The sequence below is a fragment of the Pseudophryne corroboree genome, chromosome 3 (genome assembly GCF_028390025.1).
Source record: "Pseudophryne corroboree isolate aPseCor3 chromosome 3, aPseCor3.hap2, whole genome shotgun sequence".
NCBI lineage: Eukaryota > Metazoa > Chordata > Amphibia > Anura > Myobatrachidae > Pseudophryne > Pseudophryne corroboree.
Window position 1 is genome coordinate 105577626 of NC_086446.1, and position 13254 is coordinate 105590879.

The window sequence follows — 13254 nt, forward strand, 5'->3', positions numbered from 1 at the left end:
GAGACCATCCGCCACCTCATCAGGAGCATGCCCAGGCGTTGTAGGGAGGTCATACAGGCACGTGGAGGCCACACACACTACTGAGCCTCATTTTGACTTGTTTTAAGGACATTACATCAAAGTTGGATCAGCCTGTAGTGTGTTTTTCCACTTTAATTTTGAGTGTGAATCCAAATCCAGACCTCCATGGGTTAATAAATTTGATTTCCATTGATAATTTTTGTGTGATTTTGTTGTCAGCACATTCAACTATGTAAAGAACAAAGTATTTAATAAGAATATTTCATTCATTCAGATCTAGGATGTGTTATTTTAGTGTTCCCTTTATTTTTATGAGCAGTGTATGTATATATTCCCCATACAACAGCACTGTTTATATCCAGTAGCAAACTTTCTTGGTTTTCTTGTGATAAAACCAATACAGCAGCAATATTGGTGACTATGATACATTGTGACCATCGTATGTGGAGATCTCTAGAATAACATACAGTACACATAGAATGACGTAGATGTGTGTTTATAGTGTGTAACATTGGGGGTGCGAGGCTGTAGTAAGCCCGGTGCATGCTGGGAATGATGGCTGTGCGCTTTCACCGCGCATGCGCACACTGCGCCTGCCGCACTGAACGGCCAGCAGGGCAGCCAGCCAGCACCGGCGGCGCCACCGCAGCAGCATATGCCCCCAGGGATCGTAGGCTACCGACCCGTCGTGCAACAGATCACCGCTGCGGAGCTGGGATCAGCAGGGCTGTAGAGAGAGTGACGGCGTCTCCTTCTTCCGGCTAGTCACTTCCGGCTGCTGCTGCTGAGTGACATCATAGAGACAAAGAGGAGCTGCTGCTGCTGCTGCTGCTGGGAGTGACAGCTGCAGAGCCCAGCAGCATCAGTGTCTCCCTGCTGCATCCATCCCAGCCAGTGACTGCTGCAGGTGAGGAGACCCAGAGTCAGCCCCCTCATTGCACTGATGTCACCCACAGGGATACCACCGGGACTGCCCTGCACATTACACACATGGTGCACACACAGGGGACATGCACACTGCAAACAGTACAGTCACTGGGAAAGCCCTGCCAACAGCGCAGGCTACAGCTGAGAGATTATTATGCAGCATGCACAAAGCAGTCAGTGTCAGGCAGAAGAGTTCCTCTAAGAGGCATGTGGAAAATATTGTGAATTTGTTTTAAAAGTTCATAAGAACATTGTGATGAGATGATGGGCTCACTGTGCCACCCTGCTGCACCTTGTACATTGGGGCTGGGCTGATTTTCTGCAGCTGTCACTGACTACATCTACTTGTGCGGCTTGGCCAAGACATCCATCCACCCACTGTGAGTGCCACCTGAAGGTACAGAGGGGGATCGGTATGGGATCCCGGTGGTTAGGAGACTGATATTGGAATCCCGGCAGTGAGCGCAGCGCGTCCCCTCGCGGGCTCGCTGCGCTCACCACGCATTGGGCCTGCTGGCGACCTTCAGTCGTCACACTATTATATTTCCCTACGGGTGAGGGCTTGGACCACCACCCAATACTGGGCTTGTGTTGGTAATCCGACTGCCGGCATTTCTCCGGGTGTCAGGATTCCGGCATAGGTATCCTGACTGCCGGGATCCTGACAGTCGGGATGTTAACCGCATCCCCCAGAGCGATGGGCCACACTGGAGTCTGACAATTTGCAATGTTAAGTCAGAATATTGGGGGTCATTCAGAGTTGATCGCTCGCTAGCAGTTTTTAGCAGCCGTGCAAACGCTTTCCCGCCTCCCACTGGGAGTGTATTTTAGCTTAGCAGAAGTGCGAACGAAAGGATCGCAGAACGGCTACAAAGTTTTTTTGTGCATTTTCTGAGTAGCTCAAAACCTACTCAGCGCTTGCGATCACTTCAGACTAATAAGTTCCTGTTTCACGTCACAAACGCCCTGCGTTCACCCAGCCACGCCTGCATTTTTCCGAACACTCCCTGAAAACGGTCAGTTGACACCCAGAAATGCCCACTTCATGTCAATCACTCTGCGGTCAGCAGTGCGACTAAAAAGCTTCGCTAGACCCTGTGTGAAACTACATTGTTTGTTGTAATAGTACAGTGATGGCTAACCTTGACACTCCAGCTGTTGTTGAACTACATATCCCAGCATGCCCTGCTACAGTTTTGTTATTTGGCCATGCTAAAACTGATGCAGGGCATGCTGGGATGTGTAGTTCAACAACAGCTGGAGTGTCAAGGTTAGCCATCACTGTAATAGTACGTTGCGCTTGCGCATTGCGCCGCATATGCATGCACAGAAGTGCCATTTTTTTCATCGCTGCACAGCGAACGAATGCAGCTAGCGATCAACTCGGAATGACCACCATTGTTAACAGGGTCACCCCGATTCTATTTTTGAAGTCTTAACTCTCTCCTACCCAACTTAGGGGGAGATGTACTAAGCAGTGAAAATTGTGGAGAAGTGGCCTATGGCAACAAATCAGCATTGAAGTAACATTTATAATTTGCATACTATAAAATTATACCGAGCAGCTGATTGGTTGCCATTGGCAACTTCTCCACTGGCTCACTTCTCCACTCTTTTCACTGCTTAGTACATCTCCCTCTCTGAGTGATAAAACCTGTGAGGAAACTCGCTGGCGTGTGCTTGGCGCATGCTTTCCTGAGACGCATTAATAGGCGCAGTAAAGGTTGTTTTTACAGTCCAAATTCAGTCATCAAACCGTAGCTAACAACCCAGATTACTGCACTACAAGCTCTGGACTATTCATTGAAGCATTTTGTATCCCTTATTTCTGGTACGCTTCTGATTTTTAAGGACCCAATAAACATTATGAAGCACTTCCTCTCTCTTCCCGCAAAGATTCACATGCCCATGAAGAATCAGGTACTTTGAGCGGAAGTCTGTCTTTCCCGACTATCTGTCAAATCCACATTCCACTAATCTTATACAGGACAAACGGTTAAAACAATAAAGCATGACATGTTATGTTTCCTGTGACATTACTTGCAATACGCCGTTAGCTGTGAGATGGTATTAGCCAGTGGTGCAAGTAGAAATATTTTTCTTAGTGGTACTGAGTGTTGAAAAATGGGCGTGGTCATGTGTTATGAGGGGGCGTAGCCACATGCTGATAGTGGGAGTGGCTACATGACACTAGCGGCTTGGCCATACGACAGCCCCTTTTTTGGGGGGAATCTGGAGGCAAGGCTAAAAATATATAGTAATACCTCCCGTATAATAGAAATATATAGTAATGCCCCCAATTTAATAACAATAAATAGTAATGCCTCCATTATAACAGGAAAATAAAGCCACTGTCGCACTCCCAGTAACCCTGACAAAGTGGGAGGAGCCGTCATGCTGCCAAGCACCATGGTCTTGTTACTTTGTGGCACATCATAATTGTGGTAATGGCAAAGTGTGTGCTAGTGGGTACTGCGTACCCGCTGCCAAATTCTTAAGGGTACTCTGTACCCGAGCATACCCGCATAATTGCACCACTGGTATTAACCCTTATCATCAAAAAATTATTAATTTCTCTGGCTGGGTCCACAGGATTATCCACAGGATAACATTGGGATATTGTCGAGCGACAGCGAAAATGGCACCAACACGGTCACGAGCTTTCTGGCCTCCCAGGATGCATTGGGGCCTTCACCATATAGTCCCGCCCACTGACTCAGTCAAATCAGTTTTTTGCTTGGTGCGGCAGGAAGCCGCATGGTCGCAGGGCTGCTGATATAGCAGCCTCAATATTTTTATTATTTTTATAGACTTACTATATTGTTTTTTTGAGTGACTTCTCTTAACAGCGTCTTAAACGCATACTAGTAAGAGTCGCTCCAACAACTCCCCACCGGGTCGCAACAACGCTTACCTTCGGGTATTAGTGCTGTCTCGACGGGCGTCTGTGTCGGATGTTCTAGCATGTCCAGCAGACGTAACCAGGCTGTGGCCGGAACATGGGGAGACGGTGAGTCTATGGACTTCCTCTTACTAGAGGGGTCAGGACACAGCTACACTGATTTGATGGAGACTACAAACAGTGTTTTGATGCGTCGAACATCTCGAGTGCGACAGCGCTACGCTCCGGGGATCATAGGCGCCAGGACTAGGTAGAGGCCGCGATCCTGGGAGTTTAAGTCAACAGGGGGATTCAGACGCTCTCCTGGCCGCCCCTCCGAGTTCATGGCCAGTTCCCGCTTGTCTCTCATTTCATGAACTGAATGACCTAACTTCAGGCTCAGACGCTACCACGAGGGTACTCGGTCGCAGCTTAGACGCTGCGATTGTGTACACTAGAGATCCTGCCCAGACCGAGTCGCAGGTCTTAGCGTCTGCCTACACGTGGAAGTCGCTCAGCGTCAGTGAGCGTCCGTGTCCGTTATCAGTTATCAAGAGCGGCAGTGTATATCAGTAGCGTCTGAATCCACTCAGCGTCTTACGAGCGCATTTGCTTGGATATGGAAGTGTGGTGAGTCTCCCTGTATCCCGCTCTCCGGAGGCAGGGTATACAGTACTAAAAATTCTCTCTACTTCTTAGTATGAATAGTTAATTTTTAGTACCTATTGCATATGAGACCTGTATATTACTGTGTTTTCTGCATGTTATGTTGAAAAAAGAACCAGTTAAAAACAGAAGTACAATTTTCCTACTTATGTATAAGTTGTTATGGAGGTTGTATTCTCATATGGCAATGTCTAATGCTTTAACATGTGACTGACTGCTAGTATGTGTGCTGACTTTTCTGTGTAATGTCAGTCCTGTTCTGACCCTCAAATCAGGTGCACTGTGGTCAGATTGATCTCACCTCTATATACTGACATATAGGGTGATTTTCAGTCACAAATTGTGTAGTCAAATAACAGGTTAATACCATGTCTGTGAGCGGCAAAAGTGATGAGGAGAATTTATCAAGCACTCCTACAGCCCTAACATGCTTATCTTGTAAGTCAGGGGTAATTGATATGAATCAATTGGTCACTTATGAGGGTTTGTGTGCGAACTGTTTCGCTTTTCAGCGAAGTAAAAAACAGGAGTTGGTTCAACCACCAACAGAGCCACCATGGATTATGTTCGCAAAGACTCTATCTTCTATAGCGGACAAGTTAACTCCGGTAGCACCACCTCAAGGGTTAGGTTACACTATGAACCCATACATGCAGCTCCCTTCCTATGGCTTGGTTCCAGTAGCCTCTACAAGCAACCAAGGGACAGGTAAGACTAAGACAGATATGTCTGTGTGGCAGACTACACAAGATGATACATCGGATGATGATACAATAGATTCGAATACTCCGTATGATGATCAGTCGCAGAGCTTTAGTTCAGAAGATGTAGCTGAACTTATTAATGCTGTGAAGGCTGTTCTCTCGTTGGAAGAGCCAGCCAAGACAGTGTTAAAAGCTAAAGCACCTGTATTTAAACGAACAAAGTCAGTGAAAGCTGAATTCCCAGCGTCAGAGGAGCTGACGGAAATGATGGATGAGTCTTGGGCGGCGCCCAGTAAAAAGTTTAAGATTCCTAAAAGATGGGATTCTTATTATCCATTTCCAGCTGTGGATTGTTCGAAAAGAGAAGTTCCTTCAAAAGTAGATGCACATGTTCTGCGACACGTGCATAAATCTGCTTTACCGCTGTCATCTATCTCACTAAATGATGTCACAGACAGAAGGGTAGATAGCCTTTTGAAAAATATATTTTCTTTAGTAGGAGCAGTGGTAAGACCTGCTATGGCTTCGGCCTGGGTAGCAAAGGCAATGGGCGAATGGATAGAGGAACTAGAGAATGGCATCCCTTCTCCTACTAGGGAACAAGAGGATCGTTTTTGACGTTTAAGACAATCTGCCCAGTATTTGGAAGAAGCAGCAATTGATGTAGGTACAGTTGCTTCTAAAGCTTCAGCCTTGACAGTAGTCGCTCGCAGAGCAGTTTCGCTACGTACCTGGAAGGCAGATGCGGAATCCAAGAAAGAATTGGAAGCATTGTCTTTTGTCGGTATATATTATTTGGAAAACCTTTATTGGATATCCTAGAATCAGAGGCTGAATCGAAAAAGGTCAGATTTCCGGCTACCTATAACCCTAAGTCCAAGGGTTTAAAATTTTGCTCTTTTCGTTGGCAAAGCAAAGCGAAAGCTAAAGAGGAGCCTAAGCAACCCCAGTTTAAATCCAGGGGTAGGAAGCAGTGGGCTAGCAAAAAGCCAGCTTCCAAGCCTGGACAGAAACCATCAGCCTGAAGAGACGGGCCTCCGCCTGGAGGATTCCAGGGTTAGGGGCCGACTCCTTCATTTTGCACACATATGGCAACAGTCAACAGCAGATGCTTGGGTGCAGAAGGTAGTATCTCAGGGGTATGGGTTCCCATTCAGGAGGCAGCCTCCTCAAAGATTTTTTTGCACCAGCCCGTCTCGTATAGAGTCGAAGGCCAATGCCCTGCAAGAAGCAGTCCAAAAATTACTGCCGTCAGGTGTGATTGTCCCAGTACCTCCATCACAAAGGGGACAGGGGTTTTACTCCAATCTATTTCTAATCCAGAAACCAAATGGGTCATATCGACCAATTCTCAATCTGAAGATGTTGAACAAATACATTTGGATCCCAAAGTTCCACATGGAGACGTTACGCTCCATAATGTTGGCTATGGAACCGGGAGATTACATGGTATCTCTGGATGTACGGGATGCTTACTTACATGTGCCTATAGCACTGTCGCATCAGTGTTACCTCAGGTTTGCCATACTCCAGGAACATTTTCAGTTCCAAGCTCTGCCCTTCGGGCTAGCTACAGCAACCAGGGTGTTTACCAAGTTCATGGTGGTTATGGCAGCTTGTCTGCGCAAACAGGGGATAAGAATATTCCCATACCTCGACGACCTGTTAATCCTAGCACATTCGCAGGATGTACTTTTGAGCCATCTTCAACAGAAAATAGTTTGTTTACAGAGACACGGGTGGGTCATAAATTGGGAAAAGTCGTCCCTGAATCCGTCAAAGCGGATGGTTCATTTGGGAGCCATATTGGATTCAGACTTACAGAAAGTTCTCTTACCAGAGAAAAAGATAGTCAAGATGCAGGTCATGGCTCAGGAAGCGTTGCATCCCAGACAATGTCAGTCCATGCAGCAATGCGACTGTTGGGTCTGATGGTATCAACCTTCGACATGGTGGAATATGCGCAATTCCACTCCAGACCGTTGCAGCACCTTATTCTTACCAAATGGAACGGAAATCATCAGACGATAAAAAAGCAGATGATAAAGTTTCCAGTAAACGTAAAAAGGTCTCTAGCGTGGTGGCTACAGACAGACCATTTAAACAAGGGGAGACCCTTTTGGATAAAAGAGTGGCAAGTCCTGACAACAGATGCCAGCCTGCAAGGCTGGGGGGCGGTACTCGGAAGCCTATGGTTCCAGGGAAAATGGACTGCAAGGGAAAGTCGCCTGCCAATAAATCTGTTGGAAATAAGGCCATTTACTTGGCTCTAGTTCAGGAAAAGGACAGTCTGCAAGGAAGACCAGTCCAGATTCGCTCAGACAATGCAACGGCAGTAGCATACCTCAATCATCAGGGAGGAACTCACAGCAAGAGACTGATGGAGGAAGTAACTCCCATTCTAAAATGGGCAGAACTCCATCTCCCAGCATTGTCAGCAGTATTTGTCCCGGGTGTACTAAACTGGGAAGCAGACTTTCTCAGTTGGCACACCATTCAGGAAACCGAATGGGCACTACACCCAGAAGTGTTTCAGACACTGGTGAACAGATGGGGTCTACCGGAGATAGACCTTATGGCGTCTCGTCTAAACAACAAAGTTCCGAGGTACGGATCAAGAACCAGGGACCCAGGAGCGGTCCTTGTAGACGCACTGTCAGTAGAATGGAGGTTTCAGCTGGCATATCTGTTCCCTCCAATATCTCTGTTACCCAGAGTAGTGAGACAGATAAAACAAGCAAAAGGAGCAATGATTCTAATAGCTCCAGCTTGGCCAAGAAGGCATTGGTACACAGATCTGTTGAGAATGTCCGTGGAAGCACCGATACTGCTCCCTCAACGTCCAGATCTGCTAATGCAGGGTCCTTGTTGTCACAGTCATCTGGATCGCCTGTCTTTGACGGCGTGGCTATTGAAACCTCTATTTTAGAGGCTAAAGGATTTTCGAAACAAGTAATCCAAACTATGCTTAGAGCAAGAAAGCCTTCTTCGGCCCGTGTGTATCATAGAATATGGCAAGCCTATATTCATTGGTGTACTGGAAAACAATTCAATCTGAGATCTTTTAAAGTGTCCAGGATTTTAGGGGGGCGTGGCTAGTGTCCTGACTAGAAAGACGTGTCCCAGGGGAGCTCCTGCCAGATTAAACCCTTTTACCCCCTTTTGGCTGCCCTGCCATTGTTTGTCCCCCTCCTGCAACTTCCTATTGCAGCCCTTGCTGCTTTGTGTACATTGGGGGTGAGCTGCGGAGCCGGAGCACAGGCTTGTCCTGTGCTTGCAGGTTGCGGCCTTCCCCTCGTGCTGCAGCCGGGGCCTCGATTTGGAACCCTCCCCCCGCCCGAGATCGGACGAAAACCGGCCGTCACGAGCCGCTGCACGGCTTGCCCCACTGCACCTCTCCTACCTGGGGGTCCCCGCCGAGCAGTAGAAGCGGCGAGAAGAGCCCCTGGAGCTGCGGGTCCGGCACTGAACCGAGCGGCGGAGGTCCGGTGGCGGCGGCCATCTTGGGTGAGGCAGTGAGTGCAGCGCGAGCGCTGCGCTTATACGAGCGGCCCGCCCGACGCACACACACACCAGGGGGGTCTTACTAAAGACAGTGGGGGTGACGGCTGGTCCCTACCCCTGCCAACGATTATTATAAAATAATCCACTGAAGGGACATACTAAATTTTACTGCCGGCGGCCATCTTGGAGGAGGCAAAGCAGCTTCCCTATACTGTGCTGTCCCTTTTGTGCTTGTAAAGGAAACAGCTCTCTATTTCAGCAGGGAATAATTCTAGCACATCTGCTCTGCGCAAATAACTACCTGCAAGCACAGCACTATACTGTACATTCTTATTTCACTCCTCTTTTTACTGTAAATACAGTGCACCCTGCAGAACCTGTCTCTCAGAGCCCCCTGCTGGTGTTTGTTATACTACATTTCACCTACTCCAGGACGCTCTCCTGTGGATCCCTGTCACTGTTTTAACAGATTATTGGGGCCCTGACCCCTTGAATGATGTAAACACACAAGTGCCTGACTTCCCCCCCACCCAAATCATCTGATGAGCCCGCAACATTTTGGTGGATCTTTCTTGTAATCACTTCCTAAACGGGCACTTCTATCTCATCAGATACTATGAGCAGAGCGAACACCCGAGCAAAAAAAACGGGAACTTCACAAGATATTGCACAACACTTCTCACGCCGGGAAAAGCCAGCTGAAATTCCATCCCCGTCCTCTCGGCTGTTCACCCCTACCATGGATCCGACGGAGTCACCCTCAACCAAAGCGGATATTCAATCCCTCCAGAATATGATTTTGGACCTTAAGAGTTCTTTTACCTCCGCTCTCCAGTCAGCGATTGGTGAATTGAAATCCGACCTGGCGGCTCTGGATTCCCGCACCAGCTCACTGGAATCACAAATGGAAAAACAACAGGATTTCCGCAAACAAGTGGGTGAGGACATGAGCTACCTATCCGGCGAATTGGAATTCCTTAAGGATAAGGTTGAGGATAGCGAAAATCGCGAGAGGCGGAATAATTTACGCATTCGCAATATACCTGAATCTGTGTCGGCCTCCGAATTGGAACCTTACCTCAAACGTCTGTTTCTTTACTTGGTCCCGTCGCTCTCGGAATCTGCTATCTTGATAGAGAGAGCTCATCGTGCCCTGAGGCCTAAACCAAAGGACTCTGATCCTCCTCGCGATGTTATCCTCCGGTTTTTGTCTTTCAAGATTAAGAACAGTATTACAATGGCATGCAGAAATTTGACTTCCATTCTGTTCGAAGATTCCCGGATTCAGATCTACCAAGACTTGTCGCCAGTGACCATCGCTAAACGGCGTGACCTGCGCTCTGTTACCTCTACACTGCGCAATAATGGTTACAAATACCGCTGGGGTTTTCCTTTTCGCCTCATTGTGGCAAACTTCATATCATTCGCTCTCCTGAGGACGGGGACAAGCTGCTTCGAAAACTTCACCTGTCCCCCGATGCTACATCTCAGATGTGAAGCTCCCCATGTTTAAAATGTAACTTTTACCAATGTTTAGTTTAAATAATTTTGTTCTCACTCTTGCTCAGATGTTCTGTTGACTTTATAATAGATACTGTTTCATATACGAAAGCCCATTTACCTTATCTTCGAACCGTTTTTTAATTTACTTTTATTTTAATTATTTTTTTCCCTCAGATATATGTACTCTTTGTATCGCTATGTTTTTATCTCGCTGTTCTGGTCGGTGGCTCGGAGGCACTGCCCTATGGATGGGACATGGGAATAGATCCCTACTCCGAGACACCGTGGGGCCTGCCTCTGGCTATCGATCTGCTCTGCGACTTTGCCATTTGATCTATTAATGTTACTTTTTTTATACTGTTTGCTATCTGATCGAAGGTCCGCCCTCTTTATTACAGATTAGTTTTGGGTGGGGGGTGTCAGCGCCTTGGCTTGACACTTCCTCCCCCAGTATCTAGGGATTAGAGATATTACCAATAATATTGGGTCCACACCCTCATCTGTTCCATTGTATTTGTGTCCCACCAGTGAGCTCTTCCCTTTTCTTTTTTTTTAGAGCTCTATCTTAGCAGTCCGGTATCCTGCCTTTTGGATACTACGTCTGCTTTTCTCATTTTGTTTATTGTCACTCTCCTCCCTTTCTAGATTCTTGCTACAGTTTGAGTGTAAGTTGACGCATCTGCATTCACAGTTTGATATATCCATTTATTTTATACTGTTGTTTGTGTGTTGAATTGTAAATTATTATTTTTTCTCTTCTCTCTCTCTCCCTCCCCTCACTCTCATTCACTTTAGCAGAGTCCGGGGCCCTATCGGTTTCCAGTAACTTCTTCGTTCTTCAATTATGCCGCTAACGTGCCTGTCCATCAATGTTAAGGGGCTGAACACCCCCCAGAAACGCTCTCATCTCCACAGGTCTCTTAAAACTTTAAAAGGCGACGTGATTTTTTTACAGGAGACACACTTAAAATCGGCCTCCCATCCCTCCCTGACATCTAAACAATTTCCCATGGCATGGTACTCCAATAATGCTGCAAAAAGAAATGGGGTAGCGATCTTAGTTAGAGGATCCGTTCCTTTCCAGTTCCTAGACTGTAAATGCGACACTGAAGGTCGTTATGTAATGGTGAGAGGAAAAATTGGACACGAGGAGGTTACTTTGGCTAATCTGTACTCTCCAAACACGGCCCAATCTAAATTCTTCCGCAAGTTTTTCCACGACCTTTATTCATATAGACGAGGTAAGACACTTGTCGGTGGAGACTTCAATATGGCTCTCACGTACATGGATAGATCCGGTCCCTTACGTAGTGGCCGAACCCCAAACTCTTCAGTACTACACAGGGGTATGGCCGAGGCTGGTTTGTTCGATGTATGGCGTTTTCTTAATCCGACCACCAGGGACTACACTTTTTATTCCAATCCGCATGATGTGTACTCCCGCATTGATATGTTCTTGAGCTGTGCACCTCTCTCCCGGACGGCACGCGCTTCCTCGATAGTCCCACTTACTTGGACTGACCACGCGGCTTTAGCTGCGACATTTGACATATTTGATAACCCTGACGGTAGACCGACATGGAGACTTAACGAAACCCTATTGAAGATCCCTAAGTTTCAGGACTTAATTAAAACTAAGCTTCAGGAATATTTTGACATTAATGTAGAAGACGACTGCAGTATAGCTACGATATGGGAAGCCCATAAGGCGGTGGTTCGAGGATCCATTATTCAATTTGCGTCCCGCCGTAAAAGAAGCCAGGAAACTCAAATTGCTCTGTTAACAGACACCATTGCAACGCTAGATCGGGAACACAAACGCACACACTCTAAGAAAACACTAGCCGAACTTTCTAAGGCTCGTGATGATCTACAATCTCTTTTGGCGGAAAATATTGAGCGCTCACTTCGATGGGCTAATCAATCGTTTTACGACAAAAGCAACAAGGCTCATACTTTGTTGGCTAATCGCTTACGGGCCAAGAAGGCTAACCAATGCATCCATATTATTAAAGAACCCTCAGGCAACGTTACCTATGACCCCAAGAAAATTAATGGTATCTTTTCTGATTATTATAGAGCACTCTATAACCTTGACCCCCCGTCCGACCCCTTGACACATGCCGACCAGGCTCAACATTATCTAGATTCGTGCGCTCTTCCTCGTTTAGACGAGGCAACTAACTCTGCTCTCAATGCTAATATTTCTGCTGAAGAAATTGAAGCTGCACTAAAAACCCAGAAACCTTCTAAGGCCCCAGGCCCGGATGGCTACCCGATGATATACTATAAAACTTTCGCCCCTCAGCTCATTCCTCATATGGTCATCTTGTTTAACAAAATAATGCAGGGCACTCCTTTTCACACTGACTCCACGAACTCCCGCATTATAGTAATCCCGAAACCCGGAAAAGATCCCTCGTATTGCTCAAATTATAGACCCATCTCTTTGATAAATACTGATCTCAAGCTTTTTGCCAAAGTACTGGCGACTCGCCTAAATGCTGTGTTGCCGTCATTAATTGACCCTGATCAAGTGGGATTTATTCCCGGCCGCCAGGCCTCGGACAACACCAGACGTATTGTTAACTTAATTCATCATATAAACTCGACGAAAACACCAGCGATTGCCTTGGCGCTTGATGCCGAAAAGGCGTTTGATCGCATCTCTTGGCCTTTTATGTTTTCTACATTATCTACGTTTGGCCTCCATGGTCATTTCATCACTGCAATAGCGGCCCTCTATTCTAACCCCTCATCTACGGTCCTGACTAATGGATTAAGCTCACCTCGGTTTAGTTTAAAGAATGGCACTCGACAGGGCTGCCCTCTCTCACCCCTACTTTTTGCTTTATGTATTGAACCTCTCGCAGCCCGTATTAGGCTCAACGCTGATATTAGGGGTGTTACTGTGGGACAGAGCTCGTATAAAATATCTCTGTTTGCGGATGACGTCCTCTTGACTCTTTCTAACCCTCTGATCTCTCTTCCTAATTTACAGAAAGAACTACTTTTGTATGGTTCCCTCTCTGGTTATAAAATAAATCA

The 13254-nt window shown here is 46.8% G+C and overlaps 1 protein-coding gene across 2 annotated transcripts in view; it reads left to right on the plus strand.

The window, feature by feature from the left end:
- Positions 1-597: 597 nt before the first annotated feature.
- The window catches only part of LOC135054908 (oocyte zinc finger protein XlCOF22-like), a 39219-nt gene continuing 26562 nt past the window's right edge, over positions 598-13254 (plus strand). For both annotated transcript variants that reach the window (XM_063958373.1, XM_063958374.1), the window contains exon 1: positions 598-928. The gene's annotated coding sequence lies outside the window, so the exon portion shown is untranslated. The remainder of the gene's footprint in view (positions 929-13254) is intronic.